At 49.9% G+C, this 27,364-nt stretch overlaps 1 protein-coding gene across 2 annotated transcripts in view; it reads left to right on the top strand.

The window, feature by feature from the left end:
• The window catches only part of CHST11 (carbohydrate sulfotransferase 11), a gene marked incomplete at its 3' end in the record, with an annotated part of 240,621 nt that overhangs the window by 88,572 nt on the left and 124,685 nt on the right, over window positions 1-27,364 (top strand). The gene's annotated exons all lie outside the window — the stretch shown is intronic.

Raw genomic sequence — 27,364 nt, forward strand, 5'->3', positions numbered from 1 at the left:
GAGAGCGTCCAAAAGGGCAAGACTTTCCAAGTAGAACGGGTTCATTTTCAGACTCCCAAACTGCCTTTTCAGCAAAGTTAACTAGTGCCATTATCAGCCAGATTGCACCGTGCTCCCCGCCTTCCTCCTTCTCCGTGAAGACCATCCCAGATGTCATAACCTGACCTTGTCCTTCCCAGCAGGACGGTTGGTTTTCTCAGACCGATTCCAACTAGAGTGATAAGTCAGGTGGGCAGAAAGGAAAATATATGCGGATCGCCAAAACGTGGGGGCAATAGCGCCCCCAGGAGAGAAACCAAGGGCTCTCATGTGAGGATTCACGGCCTTTTGGGGTGGAGGTGGGGGGCTGTGCGGTCCTGCCTGCATTTGGGGGAAGGACTGGCTGTGGGGAGTGAGGAGGAGAGAACGAGGTGACTGGGGGTGTCCTTCCTTTCCAATCAACTTCCTCCTTTACATATTCTCCCTGTAAACTGCTCACCTCGGAGTCCGGAGTTAACACCACCCTCTGGCAGGTGGAAAATATATGGTAAAGGAAAAAACCAAAGTTGGGACCATTGTTGGGTAAAAAAAAGGCAAGAACTATGCTAAGGGACATTTCTATATCATCTTCAGGACTTTTACAGATGTTATATCCAGGTGTCAGTTTCTTAAAAAAAAGAATAGATTGTGAGTTATTTACTGGTTCCACCTCATCAGAGGCCCAGAGGGGGAGCGCAAAGGCAGCGAAGGAAGAGATGTGGGAGATGAATGATTTGCTGAGAGGATGCGGCGTGACGGGCGAGCCCCAGCTCTGCTGCCTGTCCGCTGAAGGGGAGAAGGATGAACTGCTGGACGACCCAGACCAGGTTTTGAAACGAGGACTCCCTTCAGCTGGAAGCAACGCCTGGAGAGCAGGGTTTCAAAGGGGCCGTCGCTTCTCAGCAGGCTGCAAACTGTACCCTGGGAGTCCGAGTCAGTCCCCAAGTGACCACCCTTTGGGCACTGAATCAGAGGCACCCCCTCGGCCGTGCAGAGTGGACGTCCAAAGGAACATTGGTCAGAAGAGTGTGATTTCATGGTGGGGCTTTTCCCAAGGAAACAACCAACAACCCATAGCAGAGGACCAGGATGGGTTCCTTGTTATTTATTTATAGTGTTTTTCCCGGTCATCTGGCCTCTTCCCACCTGATTGGTCCCTCCTGTTGTCTTAAAAGGCAACATTACTTTTAAGTTTAGAGATCAGGATCTTGGGGAATTGGTCATCAGCCAAATACCTTGATCTTTCGTTAAGCAGAATGCGAAATGCCTTGTACTTTTGCTTTGCGGTGAATATGGCCTCTCTCTTCTAAGGCATACTTGTTCTTCAAGGGTCAGGAGGTAAACATTTTAGGCTTTGAGGGCCCTGTGCGGCCTGTTACAGCTTCTCACCTGGGTAGCTACAGAGCGAGAGCGTCCACGGGTGATACTAGTAAGTGAAGGATGTCATGGCTCTCTTCCCGTGAACCTATTTTTACAAAAACAGGCAGCCTGGCGGGTTTGGCCCAACAGTGGCCAGCGGGAGCTGTGAGGGGTCTTAGATGGACTGGAAACTTCTGTCTGGGATCCGAATGCATTGCCAAAGTCAATGCTGCAAGACCCTTCCCCAGCTGAATCCCAATGGGGAGCCAAACGGGATCAGTGGAACCCCTCCTTTCCCATTGGCGGTGATGCACCAGCCCAGTGGAAGGAGGCAGAGAACGTCTTTGGCCACTTGAGTGATAGCACTGCTCTTGTCTGGATGGTGCAGCGCCTGGGACGTCCATTGAGATGGCGTTGGCATGTTTTGAGTTGGTTGGCAGGTGACCACAGTTTAAGTTTCTCCCCAGGACTTTGCTAAGGCCTTGTTTCTCTTATTCCCTTCATCCTTCTAACGGTGTGGAGAGAGAGGAAAATTGGGTGCGTGCTGACGATCCCCATTGGAGACATCTTACAGCTTATTTCTCAGCAGTTTTCCAGCGTTTGGTCTTATTTCAAAGGCGACCCCTTCTACCATCTTGAAGTGTGAGTTGGGACTCACCAGCCTTTCCTCCCAGGCTGGGAAGAGTTCGTTTCCAGTTTTACTAGTACAAACGTGATTTCCCCGGTGAACAGTGATCACGCAGTCGCCAACTGCACAAGTCTATTTTCACATTAAGGCCGGAGGAGGTTTGGGGCCAGGCAGACACCTTGTTGACCCAGTGTTAGGCCTCCTAACAGTGACAGCACGGACTCAGGGGGGAGTCGCCTGGTCTTCAGTTGATCTCTAAGCATGTGTTGGTTATAGGTTATTAGAAGTAGTTCAGCTTCAAGCGACGAAAGCCCTGCTCTTGTTGCTGGAAGCACCCAGTTTCAATCCCTTGTAGGTCTTGCAGGAGGAAGTGACTCACCTCACCCCCTTTCTGGCTTGCTGTGCACCAGTGAAACGTCTCTATGGAAAGTCTGGATTTACATATTTTGTTAATTATGGCTGTCAGATTCTTCAAGGTGATTTAATGGTGGGGAGACCTAGCAGGTTTGGAGAGTATTTCACACCAACCTGTGTGGGTCTGATAGCCATTCAGGGACTAGTAATGGAATCTGGAGCTCCAGGGGAGGCGGTGGGAATGCAGTGAGGGGTGCAGGGAGCCCAGGCTGCGAAAGACTTGGGCGTGGGCAGCTGTTGGGTGATTTGATCCTCACGTGGGCTGGTGGTCTCCTCTCCTGGTCTGCTGACAGTTGTCAGTCATCCTGCTTTATAGAGTCTGTCCACCACAGGCAGCAAGAGGGACCAAGGGTGGGAAAGCGGGGGCAGGCCGGGTAGAGGGAACAGCATATGCAAGGGCACAGAGGCACGAGGGACCCTGTCCTATTGAAATAAATGCCTGTCTTGGAGGGCAGAGCTGGCCAGTGTTTGACTGGAGATGAGAATGGTCCAGGAGCAAAGGATGTGTGGACCCTGGCGCTGGTACCACTGCTCCTGGCGATGACTGAGCGTATGCCCCTGGCGTTAGCCTCCCATTTCCTGTGCTGCATAACATGGGATCAGGCATTGTCACTTAGGTGCCAGGGAACCTGGGGCTCCACAGAGGAATCTCAGGGCTGCGGGGGAGAATCGAGGAGGGCGGAGGTAAGCATCCCCTCCCTTCCCATCAGAGCAGCTCTGCTTCATCCTGTGTCCGATACTGGCTTTTCTGCCCAAGGTTTTCTTTTTTTTTTCTTTTTAACATTTCAAAAATTTAATCACATCTCAGTAAGATTGTGAGAAAACCAGCACTTTGTGCATTTCTTTTTTTCTTTTTTTTAAAAATTTCTTTATTGATTAAGGTATTACATATGTGTCCTCATCCCCCCATTACCCCCCCCCCCATCCCCTCCACTCATGCCCTCACCCCCCTGGTGTCTGTGTCCATTGGTTAGGCTTATATGCATGCATACAAGTCCTTTGGTTGATCTCTCCCCCTTACCCCCACCCTCCCCTACCTTCCCTCTGAGGTTTGATGGTCTGATCGATGTTTCTCTGTCTCTGGATCTGTTTTTGTCCAAGGTTTTCTTTTAATGGAGACTTCCATGCCTCGACAGGTTGGGCCTGCCTGGACTAGTTGCTCTCGGAGGGCCCTCTTATGCTGGCCCCCCGGGGCTCTGTTAGGATTCATATGAGCTTGAGTCAAGACCAGAACCTTAGACCCTGAGCCAGCCAATTCCACTGGCATAGTGTTCCCCATGAAGAAGCAGGAGGGAGAGGGACTTGAAGCTGCAGTGGAGATGGTGGGGACGTGGGTTACTGAGTTATCAGAAAACCCAGTTTCTGAGCTTGTCATTAGAAGAGCTGTCAATTTCACTCACTCCTGCTCGCACTCAGTCATTGACTTGTTTATTCATTCAGTGCCTCGTGGACTCCTGGCGTTCATTGTCATCGTGGGGCCTCCTCAGGCTCACCTCCGATGTGCTTGGTTAATGCACAGCAGATGGAGAGGACGCTCATGTTAGGAGGCAGGTGATAATCGAGATTCTGCTCACTTGTGACTTGCTCTCTGGAGGAGGGCCGGGGGCCCTGTTCCTTTGATATCACTATATTAGGGTCATTGTCCCTCCCTTTTATGGGAAGAATGCGGAGTGAAGATTAGCAGGGTAAGGAGGACTTGATGCATGGGAGAGGGAAATGTACTTTTGTCATAGGGTTTTCACTCTCTAGTCTTGTGGGTTAAAGTCCAGTCATCTGGAGTGGCCCAGAAGAAAAATCTTCTGCTCATAGCTGAGACTGGAGGTACACTCTCTCCCTTTTCCTCTTCCCCCCTCACTTGCTGTCTTCGTCGCTGCATATTTGTAGCTTCTATAAAAGATGCTGTTCTTTGTGGAACTCAGAGACAGCTGGTCCTAGTTTTGGAACTAACTGCCAGGAACCAGCTGTGGGACCTTGGACAAGTCACCCTGCCACCCTGAGCTCCAGTGCAGAGGAGGGGGTTGGTTCATGTGGTTCCAGGGCCCCTCCTGGCCATGCCTGGATGCCTAGATTCTGTCTGACTGCTGTGTCCGGAAGCATTAAAATTTATTGTCTTCCCTGGAGCCAACTCCTGCTCCATTAAACAGCTTGTCCCTGAGGCAGATGGAGCTGGCAAAGGGCCTGTCCTTAAAAGCAACAGGTTGGGTGCTGGCAGGCTCACAAAGGAAGTCTCCAGGGAGGTCGCCTCCCTGCTGCTCTCTGCGCAGGGGGTCCAGGGCCCTCTCACAGCCTGTGGGCAGAAAGGAGCCCTGCCCCCAGGGAGAAGGGATACTGAGAAAGCAGGGGGGTGGGGGAAGATGGGAGAGATGCTCCCACAGGCAGACCCTGGGACACTTGGCAGAGGCGGCTTCAGTCATTGGGATCCCGGGTGACGTGTGTGGAGGACGTTCCTGGGATGAGCTTTGGAAGGACAAGAAAGACCTCCCAGAAAGAGAGGTCGTAGTAATAGCAGCTGATGCTTAGTTAGCTTCCATTCTGTGCAAATTAGTTATGTATATTATCAATAATACCTGAGACCACATAGAGCCTCCATGTTCCAGAGGGGAAATGGAAGCTCAGAGACCTCAAGGGACCAGTTGCAGGTGACTTGGCTGGGAATTTATGGAGCTAAGATTGGAAGCCAGGTTTGGCTCCAAGCCTCCCTTTTCCGTTGCACCAGCTGAGAGAGTATGATAGGGATGGAGGAGGGGCCATCTGGAGCCCGGGTGGATGCGTTGGTGTCCTGGGCCTGCCATAACAAATGACCACAAACTAGATGACTTGATACAACAGAAATGTATTCTGTCATGGTTCTGGAGGCTAGGATTCTGGAATCGAGGCTTGGTTATTTCTGGAGGCTCCGAGGGAGAATCTGTTCCGTGCTTTTCTCCTAGCTTCCGCTGGTTGCTGGCAATCTTGGTGTTCTTGGCTCATAGAGGCATCCCTCCAATTTCTGCCTCCTTCCTCATACGACGCTCTCCCTTGTGTTCTGTCTTCACATCATCTCCTTCTCTGAATGTCTCTATGTCCACATTTCCCTCTTATAAGGACACCGGTCATGGGATGAAGGCCCACCCTACTCCTGTATGACCTCATCTTAACTCGATTACATTTGCAAAGACCTTCTTTCCAAATAAGGTCACATTCACGGGTTCCCAGCAGCTAAGGCTTGAACAGATCTTTTCAGGGGTACACAGTTCAACCCACAACACTGGACATGGCAGTAAGGTGGGAATGGGGGCGGGGGGGTTAGGGCTCATTCACAGCTAGGACCCCGGAGGCTGGAGAAGCCAGCTCATGGAGGGCTTATAGACCATGCTTAGAACTTTGGACTCAGTCCTAGACTAGGCAATGGGGGGTGAGGGGACGTTGAAGGATCTGAATTGGGGATGGGTGGTCAGACAGGCTTGGTGAGCTTTGGGAGGAAGGGGCAGGGACAAGAGGGGACTCTGGGTGCCATTAGGAGTCTTATATAACAGCCTGGAGGAGAGATGAGCAGGGCCTGAGCCAAGGCACTGATGGAAGAGGGTTAGATCACGCAGGGCCTTAAAGGTCAAGGTTGGGTGTTTAATCATTTCTAATCCAGGTTGACAGTGATCTTAATACACATCAAGGGCCTATAGGAAACTGAAGTTGAACTGGAAAAAGACAAGACAATCATATTAACACTGTTCTTCTCAACTCTGCTTGCAGTTTACCCTTGTCCATATATAGAGAGACACAGCTTTGGAGTTAACCTAGGAATTCAACATGGTGGAACAATAGGAGGGTTTGGTTGAGCCATAGTGGGGTTCATGGTGCCTTCTAGGAACCCTGTCTTGTGTGCGGGGGGTGTAAATTAGAATTCAAACATGGATCAGCATGGGGAAAGCATCTTGAGACAGGCGGCAGTGATGGTGATGGCCCAGCAGGCAACACTAGTAATTGATGATGCTTTATAGTTGGGTAGCAGAAAAGACGCCTGACTTGAACTTGGAAGAAGATAAGAATCTAGTTTCAATTCCCCTACTTACTGAGTGATCCTGAGTGATTCGTCATTTAACTTCTATTAGCGTAGTATCTGAAGCTGATGTCCCTGTTCTGTTTATCCATAAAGAATAAAGAAGCCTGTTGCAAGCTGTCACCACTATTCTAAAGAAGGTGCTGGGCCTACATGAAAACCCCTCTATTAAACCATAATACATTGAACTTGGGGCTGCGTTTTATCCACCCTGTGTCCCTTGGACTTAGAAGAATGCCAAGGCTACTAGAGGGAGTTAGAACATACACACAAACACATACATAGTTTATATATACACACATACATGCATACACATACATGTTCATATACACATATATAACATTTGTGTGTGTGTGTGTGTGTGTGTGTGTGTGTGTGTGTTTTCCCTCATACCGTTAAATCTGAGGTTCTCCATCAGGACAAGTTCACCAGAGGCGAAATTTGCCGATGTCTCTAAAGAACACAGTGTACAGTCACCTTGAAAATGTCAGAGCCACTTAAGCTGGCCAAGTTGCAAGAATCTTTGGGAAATGGAGCCTCGTGCCTCTGACGGGCCACACCCCCTGGAACTGGTAAAATGCATCTGGGATGGAGGGTGCCTGGCAAGTCGGGACCTTTTCAGGTAGGCACGGAAGTGCAGTTACAGAATACCTTTGAGGTTTATTCAGACCTGGCAGGAATTCAGTTCTTTCTTAGAAGGCAGCAAAAGCTCTCTTTTACATGCTTTGTTTCTCTGTGGACAGAAAGGTGTTCCCGTGGTACACTGGGCTGTGTCACTGCCACTCTCTCCCCGCCTCCTCTTCCATCCCCTGGTGTCCTGTAAGATCCAGGCCCTCCTCCAGGACACGTCCCCTCTGCTGAGCGCCTGCAGCACCCCTGGCCTCACTGCTGTTAAAACACACTGCCTTGTGATGTTCTGTCCCCGGTGAGACGTTCCGTGAGCTGTGCAGAAGGTTCAGAGGCCACGCTATGCATCTGTGGCTTCCCAGGACCGGTGACCATGGGAAGGATCACTGTATCTGTTGCCTTTCCAGACCGGGATTCAGAGGGCTGGGCTGGGTGGGCGGGCTGCTGATCAGGGCTGGGGTCCCCTTGCCTTCTGGCCTCCTGGATGGTTTGGTTTGGTGCTCTGATGGGGAAGGAGCCAGGCTCTCCGTCACTGCAGTCTGTTGCTATTTGCCTGGCTGGCTGCGACCATGGCCATGCAACAGCCAGAGGTACTGCACCGGTGGACCTCTCTCCCACTGTCTGTGCATCGGCCCCGCTGTCAGCCCTCAGCCCTGCCACAGTGTGGGACAGAGGGGACTGGAGCCGTGCGCTGGGCCAATTGTAATTGAATGCTACTTGCTATACCTTTACTGATGAACTGTAAGTCAACTTGGAACAGAGCTAAGATGGAGTGAGAGTGGCTCATGGTTGGCTACCTAGTTGCTTCTTAAGACTTGGAAGGTCATCACCTTGACATTTTATGGATGTGACCATGGGCATTGCCGATGGGACCTAGAAATGCCATAACTGTCATACTTTGCTATTACTTGCTATATGTTTCACATTTGTTAACTCACTTAAGCCTGAAGGCAATATTTTCCATTTTATTTATGAGGAAACTAAATCTCAGAGATGTTAAGTAACTTGCCCAAGGTCACATAGCAAACAAGAGGGAGAGTTGGGATTCAATCCCAGGCAATGTGGCTTTATAGTCTGTGCTCTTAACCAGTATTGTACACTGCTTTTCTACTTCTAAAATAAAAGTAGAAATCCACCCATGGAGACCTTTAAAATGAAAGTAGGAGATGAACTCTTGAAGTCAGTGCTATCTTATCTATAAAGCTACATTTTAAGTATTTACTTAATAAAGTAAGTAGTTAAAGGTATGCCAGACACACTTTAAATGATCCCATAATAGCTTATTTATCTCACAACAACCTTGAGCGGAAAAAAGAAGTTACTGTTATTCCCATTTTATAGGTGAGAAAACTGAGGCATAGGGAAGTTCCATAACCCATCTAAGGTGACAGGGCTGGGATGTGACAGAGCCAGTATTGGAACCCAGTAGTGTGGCTTCAGATGACACACACATAAATAAAACTAGCTTATAAATCTAAACAAGACAAACTTCTTGGTGGAAGAAATTCTAGGCACAGAGAACACTCTTGGAGTCGCCATATTAGTTGTCAGAGCTCAATTTATGAGACCCCTCAAATTTTTCAGAATGTGTTTATATTCAGAATGAAAATGAAAGGTGTATAACAAATACAACCTGTGGAATTCATTTAAAGCAGCAATCCCCAGAATGTGTGGACAGTTTACCTACAGTTGAGTATCCCTTATGTTCTCAGCTTTCTGTTCTGAGCAGTTACTTTGAAAACTCAGCGAAGAGCTCAGAGGCTGTCTTGGGCTGTTTTGTAATCTCCTTACCCCATAGCGCTGTGGCTGAGCACATCACAGCGAACATGCTGGGTTGTTGGGAATTGGGAGTGTTTTTTTCCTGTAGAAGGACATAATGAACTGGGGAGATCCCAGGCTGGGAATTTGCCGTACAAATTCTATGCTGTCCCAGCCTGTCTATCTACCTGTCCCCGTCAGGGGTCCCTAGGAGATCAGTCTTGGGAGGGCAGGCAGAGGAGGTGATGGTGGTACAGGTGGTGTTGGGTGGTACCATGGACCACCCTGTGCCGGGAGCCCCCAACGCCTGGCTTTCCCTTTGAGGACCTGCGCTCAGCGCAGCCCTCTTGTTCGGCTTCATAGCCTTAGTTTACAGTTGGCAGAAGAGGTCACGTTGCGAAAGAGACCCCCCTTGCAGTCAAAGCTCTTGGCCATCTGAGCAGCCCCACTCCGCCATCTGCCAAATTGCTAAACTCAGAAACAGTTAACGGTCTTGACTTATCTGACAGCTTACAAAACCGCCCGCCCTGTGTTTGATCCCCACAGCAGTGGGGTACGTGGAGTATGAGACGAACGTCTGTTTTGGGAGGGTCTAAGTTAGTCAGCCCCTCCCCCTTACTCATAAAGGGTTAAGTTTCCTAAGAGCCGGGGGCTCAGGTGCCCGTTTCTCTGCCCACACCCTGTTTATTCCTCTCCCATCACCTTCTTGGTTGTTGTTCGAAGAGAAAATTGACTCATTTTTGACATTTAACAAGCCTCCCCCTCCCTTTAGTAGGTGTGTGAGCAGCTGGATTTTACCATCTGTGAACCCTTTACCCTCCCAGCAGATTCTCTCTCTACTTCGTGGCACTGTGCACCCAGCCCGCTCCGCGCGCCTTCTCTGTGCCCCTCTACTCTCTTTCTCACGCCAGGAATCAGGCTGGATGGTGCTGGGCATGGGGTGACCTCAGAAAGTGTTCCTTCCTTCTGGAAAAATGTGCCAGGCATTTCATGTCGGGAAGAGAAGTGAGTACACAGCGTTCTTGCCCTCAAGGGGCTCATGAATCTGGGAGGAAAGGCAACAGTAGGGATGTTACTAAATGCGGTTTATCAAATGCTCAGAATGCGCAAGGCACCGGTTTCCCTGAATGGTTCCATCCAGTCCTCACACAGCCCTGAGAGTTTGGGAATTTTCTCCTCCTGTTAGCGATGAGAAAGTGGCCCGGAGCATCCGTCAGTGGGCCCAGGTTACATAGCGAGCAGGTGGTGGGGCGGGCAGTCTGTCTTCAGAGGACAAACAATATTATAACCATTATTATTGGTAGTAGTAACAGTTATTGACCGCCTACTATGTGCCACGTGCTTACGCCCACTGTCTTTCGGTCTCCATGAAATGCTACGGGGACGGTTTTATCAGGAAGCCAGGACTTGCCGGGAATCACGTGGTGGGAGTAACAGCCTGGGACTGATAAAGCATGATTCTAGAGCTTTCCGGCTCCTCCCCCCTGGGCCCTATGCCCCTGTTACAGCAGTGCCAGACTTGTTCCCAACCCAGCCACATGTTGGAGGGGAAGGGAGAGAGACTGACTCTGACTGCAGCACACAGGCATGGCGTGGGGTGATCCCGGGGGCCTGGGTTCTATGTTCACCCCAAATGGGATGTATGAGTCCGTCAGCAGCATTTCCAGGCCCTGTGGTCGCAGTGAGCCAGACAGAGGGACCCCCGGAGCTTGATGCTCAGGGCAAGGGGACCGTGATGAGGTAGGTCCCTTCAGGCTGGGGTGAGTGCTCTGGGAAAACATGCAGGGGAGTGGGATCACAGGGTGCCCCAGAAGGCCTCCCTCAAGCGGGGACACTTGAGCTGCAGTCCACGTGATAATCTGGGTGAAGAGGGGTGTGGTTGAGGCAACGGAAGGCAAAGAAAGTTCTAGAAGCGGGAACAGCTTGAGGGTTGGACCAGAGTTTCCTGGGTGTGCTCTGAGATCTGTGAGTGGCTCTCTGCGGCTGAAGGGTGACATTCAGCGGGGTGAGGTGGACACCATGTGGCTCCCTCCGAGGGGGCTGCTCTGTAAGCAGAGGGTTGGGGCCTCCTTTACCGGAAGGGCCCCCCTGTGAGCCCAGGGGTGAGACGTGCTCCCTCATCCCTTAGTGAGGTATCCCTTGGCCGCTTGCCTGGAGGGTGGAGAAACTCATGTTTGAAATAAAAGGGTTGGCACTCTGGTCACCTCTAAGCCAAAGGGCCATGATTTGTGACCACAGGGTGGATGGCATGAATGCATACCTGTTGGCCTTTTTTTAATGATAAAAGTATGAAAACTGCCGTCTCTTAGGTTTGTCCCCTCCCAAGCACATCCACATGCAGTGGTGACAGTCACACTTCTTACGACTCAGGCGTCCTCAAACTATGGCCCGCGGGCCACATGCGGCCCGCCGAGGACATTTATCCGGCCCGCCGGGTGCTGCTGCCTGTCCTGGTTAGCAGACGACTCGTCCCGGGCCCGCAGTGCGCATAGGAATTTGTTCATAGTTGTTTTTTTTTAAACTATAGTCCGGCCCTCCAACGGTCTGAGGGACAGTGAACTGGCCCCCCGTTTAAAAAGTTTGAGGACCCCTGTGACTTACGTGCTCGTTGTGTGCACCTCATTGGGTTGAGCGCTTCTGTTGCGTTAGGCCTCTTAGACAACTCTGTGAGCCGAGGACTGTTGGAGTCCCACTTTCAAGATGTGAAAGCTGAGGTCAAGAGAGGTGAAGTGTAAAGAGCCCAAGGACACACAATTGGGAGAACAGGCCAGTATCATTGCGCCCATTTCACAGAGGGAGAAGACTGAGGTGTGGTGATGAAAAGGGCGTGGAAGAGATTTGGGCCTGGAATCCGGGTGTTCTGGTTCCAGCTGATGGTCTACTAGCAATGGGAAAGGTGGTAGCATTGTCTACTGTGTGCCTTGCCCTGACTTGTTCAAGGACTCACACTCAGGGCCCCCCTTGAAATGGGAAGGCAGCCTTTACCTGGCGAGCAGGAGCAGCAATCCCTGCGGCCACACACCTTTGGATATTTCTAAAGCCCATGCCAGGCCTGCCTCTGGTTCATCTTCCCGGTTCTGTGCAGCCCGTTGTCCCCAGGACCTCTCATGCACCCCAGATCCCCCCAGCTCACCTGAGCCACTTTTAAAAGGGCTGTTTCCTGGGCCTCCAGATAGGCCTGTTGGATCAGGATCTTGCTCACCAGGCCCTGGAATCTGCGTTGACCTCACCCCAGGCAGTCCTAAGAGGTGTTCAGGTTAGAGAACCACCCGTCTCGGCCTCAGTACTCAGTACATTTCCACAAGGAGTGGAAATGGCCGTGGATTCACTCTGAGGTTCAATCTGATGCTTAGACACAGGTCTGTGGTTACTTTGGCCAAGGGAGAGGCTCTTATATCATCCGCCCCAGGCATTTGGGGACGTGCTGGAAATAGCTCAGTGGCTCAGTGTTTCTGTTTTGTATCGGTGTGATTAGGTGTGTCTGGGGGCTACAGCCTAACATTTTTTTTGGGTAACTTTAAAAAATTTTGTAGTAAAATGTATATAACATAAAATTTACCATTTTAACCATTTTTAGTGTTCAGTTTAGTGGCATTAAGTACATTCTCATTGTTATGCATGCAGCCCAATTTAGAAGGCTCATTTGGCAACACCCTAGGAAGGAAGGAAGGGCTGTGCACACAGCAGGTGCTTAATAATGCTTTCGGATGACAGTGGAGCCCTGGGGATTATTGGGGGGTGATAGGGTACATTATGATGCATTTAGTAAGCATCCCCGCTTTTGAGTTCCTTAGGAACAACTTAACCTCAGTCTGAGATGGTGAAGGAGAGGCTGGCCAGCTATGTTGAACGTCCACTTTCTATTTCTGGGCCAGGCAGGATGATGAGTTCATTGTCTGGTCAATGCCCAGGGCCACTTCCCCTGCCTCCCCCAGTCCTCCCCATAATGGAGGCGATCTCAGTGAAAAAATCCAAGTTTCCTCCCAGCTTGTGGGTCGGTAAGAGGCAGCCCACGGTCATGACTGGGACTAAGGTTTCCCGTGCTGCCCCCTGCAGACCGACCTGGTTGAGAAGCGAACAAATGGGCCTTTTTGTATTTAAGAGGAGATGTTTTTTTTAACCGTGTATCAACAAACGAGCTGTAGACGATTTTGTTGGACATTTCACACTGCTGACTTCATACGTGCGAGAGCACTCATGACCCATTTGTGTTTTCGGTGCATTCAGGTTTATTTCTGTGGTTGCCAGGCTCTGAGGAGCCCACAAAAGCTGGCCTGTTCCGGGGTGGAGCGTGTTGCCAGTGGGATGTTGGTGAGGCTCACGGCAGTGTGGGGAGGGCATGAATCAGCCGGTGGACGCAGAGTTCCAGAAATACTGAATTTTGCAGCTGGGAGGGATCTTATACAGAGTACCCGCCTCCCCCTCCCCGCTCCCCCCCCCCCCCCAATTTCCAGATGATATTGAGACCCAGAAAGGGGGGTGGGTCCTTTCCCAGGTTCACAGGACTCATCGGAACTCAGCCCAATGCTGGCTTCCGGGTCTCAGTCCTCTGACTCTCCAGTGCCTCAGACCTTCCTGAACCTTGAACTCTGGCTTCGGTGGAGCACAATAGAGGTGTTCCTGAATCCAAAGGTCTTGCCAAATTCCTTCGTGGACTTTCTGACTTCCCTGGTTTTCTTTTCCTGTGGTTGGGTCGAATCCATCTTTGCTCCAGAGCAGACCTTTCCATTTGAGTTTCTTTCCCAAGATCTTTATCTTCTTGATTACATTTTGGACACCCTCCCCGGGCCCCCTCCCCCTCAGTTCTGAGGAGGCCCCTGGCTGTGTTGGCTCTCTCTCTCCAGGATGGCAGCACAGCTGGTTGAAAAGTGGAAAATTGAGTCATCGGCTTTCTGGCGTGGCTTATCTTCTCTCGGAGGTCTGAAGTCCCATCTGATATTATTTAGTCTGGGAAGTGATTTGGATGTAAGCAACAGAAATGACTCAACAGGCCTTTCTGTGATTCGGATTCTGGGCGAAGCCTTGGAAACTGGCTGAATTCCAAGGTGACAGCCAGACCCTCGCATTCCCAGCAAAAACTAGGAAGGTCCTGGGCTCGTGTGACATGCCAGCCTCTCAGCTGCGAGGTCGGATTCATTCACTGACTAACTCCGGGGTGTTTATTGAGGACCTATTTGGTGCTGGCTTCACTCAAAGCATGGGATAGAAAAAGACATTTAACACGGCCTCGGACACAGGAAGAGGCATGGGGTAGGCGCTCAGGTACCTACGAAAGGGCTTCATGCCGTGTTTCTGTTTCCTTGCTGTCCTTAAAGAATGAGAGGTGCTATGGAAACAGTATGGAGAGCCCTCAAAAAATTAAAAATAGAGCTACTGTATGACCCAGCAGTTCCACTTGTGGGTAATTTTCCAAAGAAAACAAAAATACTAATCAGCAAGATATGTGCACCCCTGTGTTCATGGCAGCATTATGTACAATAGCCAATACATGGAAGCAACCCAGGTGCCCATCGATGGATGAATGGATAAAGATATGTGGTACATATCTACAAGGGAGTATAACTCAGCAGTACAAAAGAATGAACTCTTGCCATCTGCAGCCACATGGGTGGACTGGGAGGGTATTACGCTAAGTGAAATAAGTCAGACAGAGAAAGACAAATACTGTATGACAGCTGTTCCGTAGAGGGAGTAAGATTGAACTCGGGTCCAATTGAGTTTGAGTCTCTCCTCCACCCCTTGACTGCGCCCCTGGACAAGCCACTCAGGTCCCCAGCCCCCAGCCCCTCACCATGAAACGGAGACGCGCTGATTCATCTTGGGACCGTAGGCACGTCACTTAACCTCTCTGACCTCACATTTCTCATTTTTAAACTGAGAGGCTATGAAGATGCATGTAGAAGGCCCATTGGGACAGGCAGGCAGCTAAACAGGTATTCATTATCGTCATTCCCCTGTCAGGAAGGGGCTGTTTACTGCTTTATCTTGTATGAGGTTTAAAAAAAACCACAACAACTCTATTCCAATGTGGGTAGCTTCTCTCTCTCTCTCTCTCTCTTTTTAAGGTTTAAAAAAAATGTATATAACTTACAAAATGGTCACCCGATAAGTCGAGCACGTCAACGTGGGCAACTTCCGGTTGCCAGTGGGTCGATGTGTCCCTGGGCTGTGCCCTCGGGTTCCCAGCCTGACTGTCCCAGCCAGCCATTCCCACAGGATAACTCTCTAGGCCGAGCATATTGGAGATGAAAGCGGACTGGTTAAGCATCCTGCTCGGCAGTCCCAGCTGACCAGGAGCCGTGTTTGGGGTCACCTGCTGCCTCTGGGTGGCCTGGCTCACCACCCTCTTCACCAGCATGGATCATCAAGAGGCACACGGAGCTGTTGTTTGTCATCGAACACCACGGACAGTGGTCACATAAGATCAGCCCTAAGTAACTGGTCCCTTTTATTTCTGATAGACATTTGAGGAAAAAGGCCCGAACTTTGGATAAAACCATTTGCTTTGCCCAGCTGGTGTTGTTCACTGGTTGAGTGTCGACCCATGAACAAGGAGGTGAGGGTTCGATTCCTGGTCAGGGCACATGCCCAGGTTGCAGGCTTGATCCCCAGTGGAGGGCATGCAGGAGGCAACTGATCAATGATTCTCTGTCATCATTGATATTTCTCTCCCTCTCCCCTTCTTTCTCTGAAATCAATAAAAAAAATTTTTTTTCCAAAATAAAAACCACATTTGCTTTTTGCTCTCACCACCCTTCAGTCGTTTCATTTGGGGATTGAAGTTAGAAATCATTTGTCACTTTCCCCAATACATTATAGGTTTGGGGGATAGAACACCTTTTTTGGTTTCTGTTAAGAAAAGAAGATTTCAGGCTAAGTCAGAGGATAAAAGAAAACAGAAAGTAAAGATTGGTTTCTGAATTTGACGGAAGTTTCCAATACTGTTCAACCACAGGAAAGCCAAAAGCTTTGACTCTATGTACGGGCTGGAATAATAAAGTTCAGGACCTGAAAAAGGGGTTGGGGTTAGTTATGTAAATTAGGTTAGAGGTCAGGCTGCCTGTGTCTAAATACCATGAGACTCAATTTCTTATTTTGAGTTGGAATTAAAACCCTCTGCACGTAGACATGGAGATGGTAGGTAATTGAGAGCAGTGTGAGTGAATGAGTGCTCAGTGTCAGATCCAGTGAGAGAACAGCAGACAGATGTGCACCTGGGCCTTCAGCCTCTGCATCAGAGACAGAATTGTGTCCTGTTAAAAACTTCCTGGCTGTGTAAGGAGCCCAGTTTCTCTCTCTCTCTCTCTCTCTTTTTTTTTTTTAAATATGTATTTTATTGATTTTTTACAGAGAGGAAGAGAGAGGGAGAGAGAGTAAGAAACATCGATCAGCTGCCTCCTGCACACCACCTACTGGGGATGTGTCTGCAACCCAGGTACATGCCCTTGACCCGAATCGAACCTGGGACCTTTCAGTACACAGACCAACGCTCTATCCACTGAGCCAAACCGGTTAGGGCTAGTTTCTCTCTCTTTATACCTGTTCTATTCTGCTTCTACGATGTACCTGGGCCCAGACGATGCTTGTCAAGAAAGGGGTACCCAGTCCCCTGCGCTTCCTGCTCCAGTTGGAAGGAAGCGGGTTTTCCTATTTCTTAGTGACTTTCTTGAGCGAACTGCTCAGGATGTTAGGTTCCCACGTACTGATTGTGGAAAGCCCTGAGCGTTGACATGTATTGAGATAGGAAGGAAGTGAAGGACACAAGTGCCCTCCCTGCTGTTTCTGCGGCCCTCCCTGTTCTGGCCCAGCTTCCCGCTCTGCAAAGTCGCTCCCCCTGGACCCTGGACATCCAGGAGCCTACTTCTCCTGCCAGCCTTTTCCGAGCAGAACCTCCTGTAAACAGATGCTTCCTGCGTCCTCACTCCAACGGACGGACAGACGGACGGACGTTGGGTCCTGCTCCCAGGCATGTGAGCTCCTTTCGCTCCTGCTCGAGGCGTGACCTTGATCTTGGAGAAAATGTTATCCCTCTTTGTTTATTTTGGGTGGTGTGGTTTCTCAGATTTTGAGAAAGCTGGTTATTACTTGATTTAGTGACCAAAGATGAGAGATTTACTAGAAACCAGGATTTAAAGGAGCACTGTCCGGGAGCTCTGGCCTCCGCAAGAGCTGGGGCTGTTCTTTGGAGGAGGGTTAGGGCTCATGATAGGGGGTCTTCCTTGGTGCTGCTGAAGACCCACTGCGTTCAAGACACCGGGGCGGGGACCTTGGTGTGATGCGTGGCTTGGGCATGGGGCTGTCACGGGGTGGGTTATCCTGGAGCTGTGTGCCTGCACCTGAACGAGCCCTCTCTTTGGTGTCACCCTCCGAGGGCAAGGGCATTTGGGTGCTGTGGCACTTTGCCACTTGGACTTGAGGATATTTGTATTGGCTTGGAGCACGAAGCATTAAATTGGGGGGGGGGGGCGGGGAAGAGAGAGAGAGAGAGAGAGATGGGGGGAGAGAGAGAGAGATCCTTCCAGGGGTTTGGGCTTTAAGATGAGGGCTGGGGTGGGAGTGGAGGAGGTCCTTGGACGTGTGAAGGGAGTCAGGAATGTTCTTCATCATCATCGTTTCTTATTTGATCAAATCTAAGAAGGCTACAAGTGTAACGTGCGTCCCTATTTCAGAGAAGTTAAAAACACGAAAATAATGTGCACCCAGGAATCGTGGCTGGCCGTATCCTCGGTGCTTTCATCTGCTGTAACCCTCCTAATAACCCTATAAGGCACCCATCTTACGGGTGAGAAAACAGACACAGATGGGCGAGGAAATGCGTAGAAGATCCATTAGCCGGCTAGTGGATGGCTAGGACACCCTAGGGCTCACCCTTAGCCACTTCGCTCCACTCCCCAGCAGTGAACTTGGTGTTACGCTTCATATGTGCGTCTGAACACTTTGATGTCACCACTTTAACCCCGCTGAGCTCCATGACCTTCCCGAAGTAACTTAAACCGCCTTTCCATGGTTTCACATGACTGCTCTTTCTCGGGATGGACCCAGAGTTGTGAAATGCTGCTTTCTGTGTGTTTCAGGTTCACTCATCTCCCACTCCTCGCCTACATCAGGTAGATCTCTACTGATAACATGCAGAGATAATGACCATTTACCCGCTGTCTCAGTCTAGAGAACCTGTCGTTGCTGGCTGTGTGACTGGCAGCTGCCTCTCTGCACTTGTTTGCTCACCGGTAAAAGGGGAATGACGCTTGTGTTCAGGATGGTCTTGAGAAAGGGAAGGCTAAATAGCGTTTGCTGAAGTGCCTGGCATTCAACCTGGCATAGCACCCAAGCTCCAAACATGTTCTTATTCTCCCCTCTGCCCTGGGTCGCCCAGATGGTAGGTGGCCACAGGCTCGGAACCGGACCCCTTCCTAACGCCCCGGGCCACTCCTCATAGACACAGAGAGGGGGCCACCTTTATCCTCTTGTACCTGTCACCACTGGCAAGCACCCCATTATTTTACAGCATAAAAAGGCTGACTTTGAAGGGATTTTTAATCAAAACCCCGCCTGAATGTGGGCGCTGCCCCGGAGACGCCAGGCCTTCCTGCTTCTTGCGATAACAAGGGTCTGTGCCTGGCTTTCTTACTTTTGGGAGAAAGATGGGGCCATCTCCATATTGTCACAAAAGGTGGTTTTGTGTGTGTGTGTGTTTTTTTTTTAAATAAGTCTGAAAATGCTCAACATTTCCCTGGGAAAATCACTGCAGCCGAGTTGGTTCTGCCTTTCCCTCCTTGGGTTCATCCTCAGCCCACTGCGCAGCCTCAGAGGGACAGAGGGGTGAGGCTCGGTGGAGTGAGGTTCGGGGTTGCATCTGGACTCGCTGGAAGGGAAGGAGAGGGGAGAGATGGGGAGAGTGGGCTGTTAATAGGCTACAGCTGCAATGGCCGTTCCTTCTGACCACACTTCAGGAAGAATAACATCTGGGGTGCCACATGCCCCCCCCCAAGGCCCCGAGTGCCTCTCTGCCCCCCAGCCCAGGGCTCCCCACCCACTTCTCCAGCACCTTTATCTCCCTCACCCCGATGGCAGCAACTGAAGAGATACTCAGGCACGTGATGTTCTGGGACAGGCAAGTCGGCACACTATTGTGCTCTCAATTTTCAGAGATCTGTCAGGGAAAACGTCCGCATTAGTGGCTACAGATAATTCTGGGACTTTCTTCGGTTTTGAAAACCTCAACTCTCTCTTTAGAACTTCCCTGGCTTTCAGCAGCATCTTTAACTCGTAGAGTTGATTTGGATCTAGTGTTATATTGAAGCCATCCGTTTTAAGTGGGGGGAATAATATACAACATGAAAGAAGCATAAAAGCCACTCTAGCCCTGGCTGGTTTGGTTCAGTGGTTAGAGCGTCAGCCCGAGGACTGAAGGGTCAAGGGTACGGACCTCAGTTGCAGGCTCGAACCCCAGCCCAGGTCAGGGTGTGCACTGGAGGCAACCCATCGATGTGTCGCTTTCACGTCGATGTTTCTCTCTCTCTCTGTCGCTCCCCTTCCCTTCCACACTCTCTAAAAAATCAATGGAAAAATATCCTCCGGTGAGGATTAACAACAACAACAGCAAAAAGCCACTCTGACCATTGTTTTTCTTTTTACACCGTGTATATATTTACACAGCTGAGATCCCGATCCTCGTGGTCGTTCGAATTCTGCGGCTTTAACGTCAACCCCTTTTCCATGCCTTCCCGTTGTTACCTTTAACCACACTATCATGTTCTGAGTAGTTCATAATATACTGTGATTTACTAACGACGTCCCTAAGTGAACTGTGATGTATGAAATTCTTCCTCTAATCGTGGACACTGAGAATGTTTACAGTTTTGGGCCATTGAAAGGGAAGTATTATAGTAAACGTCTTTGTGCATAAATCTTTCAGCTTCTGTTCAAATCCCGCCTGGGCGTAATTTCCCAGGAGGGAAGTCGCTGGAGGTGAAAGCTGTGAACATCTTCACAGCGCCAGCCACGCAGTGCGTGTGGGGATATTTTAAAACTCCGTGTTCTCTGTTAGCATCTTGGGCCAGCAAAATGTCAGGAGAAACTGAGACACGTGGACAGTTAAGAAGGTAACTCCCATCTCTAACTCACCTGGACATACATATGGAGATGAAAATACGGGTGTGGGCAGGTGGGTGGCTGCCTGCAAGGCTCTAGCTCCTCACTGCCGTGAGCATGTCTTCCGTCGTGGGAGACCTTCCCTGTTGCGCTGTCTCTTGCTTGTGGAGAGACGGTACTGTCTGTCCAGCAGCCGCACGGCCGCCTGCGGGAGCTGCCTCCCTCTCTCCCTGAGCAAAGCTGACATGGCTCGACCTCCCTCGTGCATCACCAACTCCTTCTGTGCACTGACTGGTTCGTGACCTTATGTGTCTATATATCATGTCCATAACAGTGAGGTTTGGGGTTGGAATAGAAGAGGATTTTGAGGTGCTCTTCTGGGGGATAATTAGAAAAAGACGGGACTGGGTGGGCATCAGAACAGTAGCTAATTTAACTTACTGCGCGCTAACCTTGGGCCCGGCTGCTCCAAACACTTGACACGAATTAACTTATTTAGTCCTCACAACAGCCTTACTAAGTAGGCATGTTGTCCCCATTTTACAGATGAGATCACCGAGGCCAGGCGGTTGAGCATATTGTCAAGGTCACATAGGATGTGAACCCATGTGTATTAGGTTCCTTGGACTGCCCCCGCAGAGCACCACCAATGGGTGACGTAAAACAGCAGGATGTATTCTCTCAGCGTCTGGAGGCTAGAAATCGGAAGGCCAGGTGTGGGCAGGGCTCTGCTCCCTCGGAAGGGTGTAGGGGAGAATCCTCTGTCTCTTATTAGCTTCTGGTGGCTCCAGCAGCCCTTGGCTTGTAGTCGCATCGTTCCATGCTCAGCCTCTGTCTTCCCAGAGCCTTCTTCTCTGTGTATTTCTATGTGTCCTCGCCTCTTCTCATCAGAGCACAGTCATTGGACCGAGGGCCAACCCTGGTCCCATATGACCTCACCTTAATTTCACTAATTACATCTACGGAGACCCTATTCCGAAGAAGGCCCCATTCTGAGGTTCCAAGCTGACCAGCCTTCTGTAGTGGAGGGAAGAGGGTAGGTGTGGGGTTCATGCCCTGCCACGCTTGAGGCTACCTGGAATATCTCCCCTCACAAGCAGCCGCGCTCTTCAGGGGGACTCTGAAGCTGTGGGGGACCCCAGAGGCAGACCTCAGTGGCTCCAAGTCATAAAGTCAGACTTGGAGCAGCAGCCACAGAGAAGACAGTATTTTGGCATGTTATCTGCATCACTGCAAAATAAATTTATAAGCATTCCAGGGAAACCCGGGGGGGGGGGGGCGGGGGGGGGAGCGTGTGAAATTCTCCAAGGGGAAGGGCGGGTACAGGGAAAGTGAGTACTGAGTGCCCATAGTTACTCACTTAAAGTGTGTGGAATGTAATTAACAGGATCTGGACTGCCGGGCTGTCTCTCTCGTTTTATTTAAGGGAACATAAAACGTAATTTATAAGGGCTTTCCTAGGTTAACTGCCAATTTCAGTTCCTTGAACTGTTTTTCCACAGGGTCTTACGTTTCTCAACAATAAAATCCGTCTACCCCGTTAGGGTTTTCAGGGCAGAATTTGCGCTGAGGTTGGGGGTTGAGGCGGGTTCTCCTTCACCCCAGACACTCAGACCCTCTGCCCTTAGACCAGCCTGAAGGTGCCAATTCCTGTTAATTCTCTGTTAATGTGAGCGTTTTTATGTCATTGAGGTGACAGTTGTGTATAAAAAAGACTTCTGAAAAGACGAAAGCTGCAAATCATGGGAAGCTAGCCTTTACGTTAAGAATCTTACTCTTCAATTTATAAATGTAGTAAAATGCTAACAATTCCATTTAGGGTAACTGTTGTAAACAATTTTACTTTTCAATTATAGTTGATGTACACATCAGTTTCAGGTGTACAACACAGTGCTTAGGCATTTATATACCTTACTAGAGGCCCAGTGCATGAAATTCGTGTGTGTGGGGGGGTCCCCCTCAGCCCAGCCTGCACTCTCTCCAATCCAGGACCCCTCCGAGGATGTCCAACTGCAAATTGAGGCCCGATCCTGGGGATTGGGCCTAAACTGGCAGTTGGACATCCCTTTCACAATCTGGGACCACTGGCGCATAACTGCTCACCTGCCTGCCTGCCTGATCGCCCCTAACTGCCCCCCTGCTGGCCTTGTCACCCCCAACTGTCCCCCCACCCTGCCGGCCTGGTCTCCCCCAACTGCCCGCCCCCCCCCCCCCCCCCGCCCAGCCTGGTCACTCCTCACTGCCCCCCTCTGCCGGCCTGGTCGCCCCTCACTGCCACCCCCCCCCCCCCCCCCCCGCACTGGCCTGGTCACCCCACGCAGCCTGCTGCTCAGTCGTTTGGTTGCCCCTCACTAACCACTCCCTGCCAGCCTGGTTGCCCCACACAGCCTGTTCAGTCATCCGTTCGGTTGCAATGGTTGCTTAGGCTTTTATATATGTAGATGAGGTGATCATCCCAGTAAATCTTGTACCCATCTGACACCACTCAGAGTTATTACAATATTTTTTACTATATTCTCTATAGGGTAGCATTTGGTTCATATTTGAGCCTTTAATAAACTTAACTTTCTTTAACATTTTAAATTGCATTAAAAAATTTAGTATATTGCACTAGCTGGTTTGTTCAGTGTAACCAGCATTGGCTGGCAGACTGAAGGGTCGTGGGTTCAATTCCAATCAAAGACACGCACCTCTGTTGCAGGCTCAACCCTGCCCCGCCCCCTGCCCCAGTTGGGATGCGTGCAAGAGTCATCCAGTCGATGTGTCTCTCTCATGTTGATGTTTCTCTCTCTCTGTCTCTCCTTCTCCCTTCCACTCTAAAATTCAATGGGAAAAATATCCTCAGGTGAGGATTAACAAAATTTTTTTAAAATTTAGTGTATTAATATCCTTTTTAAGTACTTCAGTTGTCTGATTGACAAAGAAATACTTACATACTGTCAATCTAATACCTCAAACTTAGAAATACAGTGACTCTTAAGTTTTTTCAAGGCTCCAACATTACATGTAAACTTAGATTTCAACTTAAAATCAGGAGGCAAATAAATTGTTTAATTAAATCTTTCATTTTGTTATTGCAAGGTAGACCTACTCAAATAGGTCTAAATAGTCTTAAAATATAGTAATCTTAAGGATTTTCTTCTTAAACATTTCTGTACTTATTCTTTTAAATATCCATATGGAGACATAAAATTCACCTATTTTAAGTATAGAACTGAATGAATTTCAGTATGTTTACGGAGTTGTACAACCATCGCCACGACCTAATTTTAGAACATTTCCATCACTTTAAAAAGAAGCTTTGTGTCTATTTACCGTCACTCGCCATTCCAACCCCAGGCCTTAGGCAACCACCAGCCTGCTTTCTGGCTGTAGATTGGCCTGTTTTGGACATTTTCCGTATTTACCTTGAAATCATGCTGGGTTGGGATTTTAAGAAAACAACTTTGCCATTTCAAACAATTTTGGGGTCCCCAGCAGTTTTGGGGGAACTGCCTCAGTGGCCTGAAGTTGATGATCTGACCCCTAGCTGGGGAGCCAAGCTCCGCCTCTGATTTGGGCTCTTGGAACCCATGATCTAGGCCCAAGGCCCTCCCTGCCTAACTCAGAAGGCTCCCATCCACTTCCTGCCTGTCTGCTGGGCTCACTGCTCCAAGGCCTGAAGTGGGAGCTGACTGAGCACTCCACGTGGCCTAGATCCATCATCCTCACAGGCTCGCCCAGTGGCCACGCCCACCGGCCACGCCCACCCAGCAGCCTCTTGGCCCCGCCTCCTGTTCCCACTCCACGTTCCCCAGCAGGACGGCTTAGAAAGCAACCCCCAGCAGGGATTTATAGATCTGTGTTTATTTACAGATCCGTGCTCATGGCAGCATTATTCACAGTAGCCAAAAGAGATGACTGGATAAGCAAAATGTGGTCTATGCACACAATGGAATATTATTCCCTCTTAAAAAGAGTGAAATTCTGACACAGGCTATAATTTGAACGAAACTTGAAGTTTCTAGGTGAAATAAGCCAAGTCAAATAAGCCAGACACAAGAGGACAAATACTGTATGATTTCACTTCTATGAGGTCTGAGAGTAGTTAGATTCATAGAGAAAGAAAGAATGGTGGGTGCCAGGCGCTGAGGGGAGGGGACTGGGGAGTTAGTGGATACATTTTCAGTTTGGATGATATAAAAAAAAGTTTGGAGATGGACGGCAGTGTTGGTTGCACAGCAGTGTGAATGTACTTCATGTCACTGAATTGTACACCTAAGATTGCTAAAATGGTAAATTTCATTATATATATATTAGAGGCCTGGTGCATGAAATTTGTGCACTGGGGGGGGGGGGGTCCCCTCAGCCTGGCCTGTGCCCTCTCACAGTCTGGGAGCCCTCGGGGGGAGTGGGCCTAAGCTGGCAGTCGGACATCCTTAGCGCTGCCACAGAGGTGGGAGAGGCTCCCGACACCCTCTACAGCTGGGCTCTACATGACCCTGTAAGGACGTTTTCTCTGACCCCTTCCACCCAGTACCCAGAGCTCGCTGGCCCCAGTGGGACCGAGTTTCTCCCTCTCCTCCCCTTTAGACTGCCCTGCAGATGCATCCTTTATGCCCCTCCTCCCACCCCCACCTTTCTCCTGTCTGGCTGATCCAGCCTCCCCAGACCCTTCTGAGATCTGCACCCCCTCAGCTGTTTGCTCAGCTCTCAGCTTCCCAGGCTGATCTCGGGGAGCATCGGATACAGGGGGGCTGGGAGGAGGCTGGGATGTTACCTGTTTTGCAAGCACTTTAGGTAACTCTTAGGGGAAAAGTTGAAAGGATGTTGGATTAGGGTAACTATTTCAAAAATGGTCTGGTTTCCTATCTTTAGTGAAAAGAGCTCTAATTCACTTATTAATTCATTCATTCCCTGAATTCAGGCCCTCTTTGAGGTACTGAGGATATCATGGTAGACAAGGCAGTCCAAGTCCCTCTTCTCACAATGCTGCACAGTCTTGTGGTAGCGATGGGCAGTGGTCCATAAAACATTTAAAATAAAAAGTCTGGAGCCGGTAGTGCCTTGAAGAAGAATAAAAACAAAGCCGGGGAGGGGCGGATAGAAAGAGAAGAGGGGCTATGTGAGATACTGTGGCCAGGGAAGGCCCCTCCAGGGAGCTGATCAGAGACCAGAAGGAGGAAGAGAGCAGGCATGTGGGTATCAGGGAAGAGTGTTCCAGATTGACGGAACTGCGAGTGCGAAGGCCCTGAGGCTCACGCTTGGCCTTGTTGAGGAACAGCAAGATGACCCGTGTGGCTGGAGGAGGGGTTAAAGGCAGGTAGGGCCTAGGTCAGGTGGGGCCTCCCAGACCAATGAAAGGACTTCGGATTTTGTTTTAAGATGGTGGGAGGGCTTTGGAGCAGGGAGGATGCTGTGATCTGATTCACATTTTCCTATTATTGTAGCGGCCGATAGGGAGTAGAGTAGGGAGGCCAAGGTGGCAGCAGGGAGACCAGTGTCCTGACCCCTGGGGCAGGTGATGGTGGCGTGGACCAGGTGGGAAGGGCGGAGATGTGCTGATGGGCGGAGCACAGCAGGTGAAGGAGCGGGAATCCAGAATGACTGCTGGGAGTTGGGTCTGCACAGTGGGTGGCATTCACGACAATGGGGAACCCTGGGGGGAGACACTGTAGGGGTGGAAGTCTTGAGTTCTGTTTATCAGTATTCAATGTACTCAGCGCATAAACAACCCTCAAATTGAATGAACCCATTTATCCTTGACTCTTTCAAAATGTCCACGTCAGGGGTTTATAAACCGAGTGTCACAGCCCCATTGGTGGGCTGCGAAATCAGTTTAAGGAATTGTGACTAGTATTTAAAAAATAGAAGCGAACAGAAAATGTCAATGTCAGTCCATCGCATCTAGTAAAGATAAGAACTGTTTCAATTGACATGTATAAGTATGTGTAAACTGGGTGCAAAGGGGAGAGGGATAGGAGTCAGGGGACCCTCTTTCTAGCTTCAGCTCTGCTTCTAACCAGCTGTGACTTTGAATGAATCCCTTAAGCTCCTGGATGCCCACGTCTTCACCTATACAGTGAGTTCCATTGGACTGGGGTTCCTTAACTTCGAATGCCTGGCACCTACCCGCCCTTCACCTCTCCATGCTCTCTCAGGGGGTGGCCTGCAAACCCTACTGGCCAGAAAGACCATTTTTTCAGTTTTGCATCCTGCCGTTTTTCTTGCTTAATCAGAACCATTTCTGAGCGTACTTTTCTTCAATCATATATAGTCGTGCCTTGGTATCCACATGGGATTGGTTCTAGGACACCCCCGCCCCCAGGTACCGAAATCCGCGGATGCTCAAGTGCCTTACATAAAATGGCCACAGGGCATCTCATTTTCTTTGCTTGTGTGAGAGGCATCGGACCAGATTGTCTCCAAAGACCCTTCTTGTCCGAGATGCACCTGATTCTGCACTCACCTGTCTGAGTGACAGCTGGTTTGCACTTGAGCAGAGACCCTGTGCTTTTTGGAAGTAGGCACCACCCTCTCTGCTCCAGGCATGTTCTTTTGCGGATGGGCTGCTAGAATCATCCAGAAGAGGAAGTGCGTTGATGGCAGAGGCCCTGGTTTTGGTGAGTGTATTTGGTGGCCCGGTCTTTTCCGGCAGGTGAATGTTGTAATGTAGACAGTATATTTCAAAGCTGAGTATCAGAGTCCCGCCCCCGTGGCAGGTTGCTGTGGCAGTAAATTGCCTGGCTTTAAGGTGAAACCGTGTCTTTTCTCTTCCCGAGTTATACCAAGTGCATTCATCTAATTCGCAGATTTATACCCTTGACCTTCATCTGCCAAAAGTTTAATTTGCTTTTTCTACAACCACCGCCCAGGCTGGGCATCAGGAGCTCTGAGGAGCTTGCAGTGGGAGGAGAGACTGACATGGAACTTAGCTATAATTAGGTTCAGATTATTCCCAAATGAAATAAAACCTCAAATCCCTCAGTATTCTTTAGTCGTTGCTTCTAGGGGCTCCAATAAGGAGAAACTATCTGAAAATGGTTTTGAATGGCTCTGGGCTGTCCCTGCTCAGGGGACCGTGAGCAGGAAGGAATAGGAAGCTGGAAAATTGAAGTTGGATCATGGTATTAATGAAAGCTTAGGGTGAACCTGCCCCCACCTCAGTGCTTTGGGGCTCCTGAAAGGTCACCTGGAACACGATGTGTGAATGTCCGGAAAGCACCCAAAGGCCCGGGTTAATTGGAGAATGCTGGGTCAGCATTCAGCACGGCCGTTTTGCTTGGCCTCTTCCAGGCCTGAACATTAGAAATAAGCAGTAAACTTGGCTCTTTTCAGAGCAGTGGTGGAAAGCGTGCAGGGTTTGGATCCCAGCTCTGCCACTTACAAGCTGTGTCCTTGGGGAAATTCTTCAACCTCTCTGAGCCTCAGTTTCCTTGTCTTTAAAATGGGCG

Source organism: Plecotus auritus (assembly GCF_963455305.1).
Source record: "Plecotus auritus genome assembly, chromosome: 3".
NCBI lineage: Eukaryota > Metazoa > Chordata > Mammalia > Chiroptera > Vespertilionidae > Plecotus > Plecotus auritus.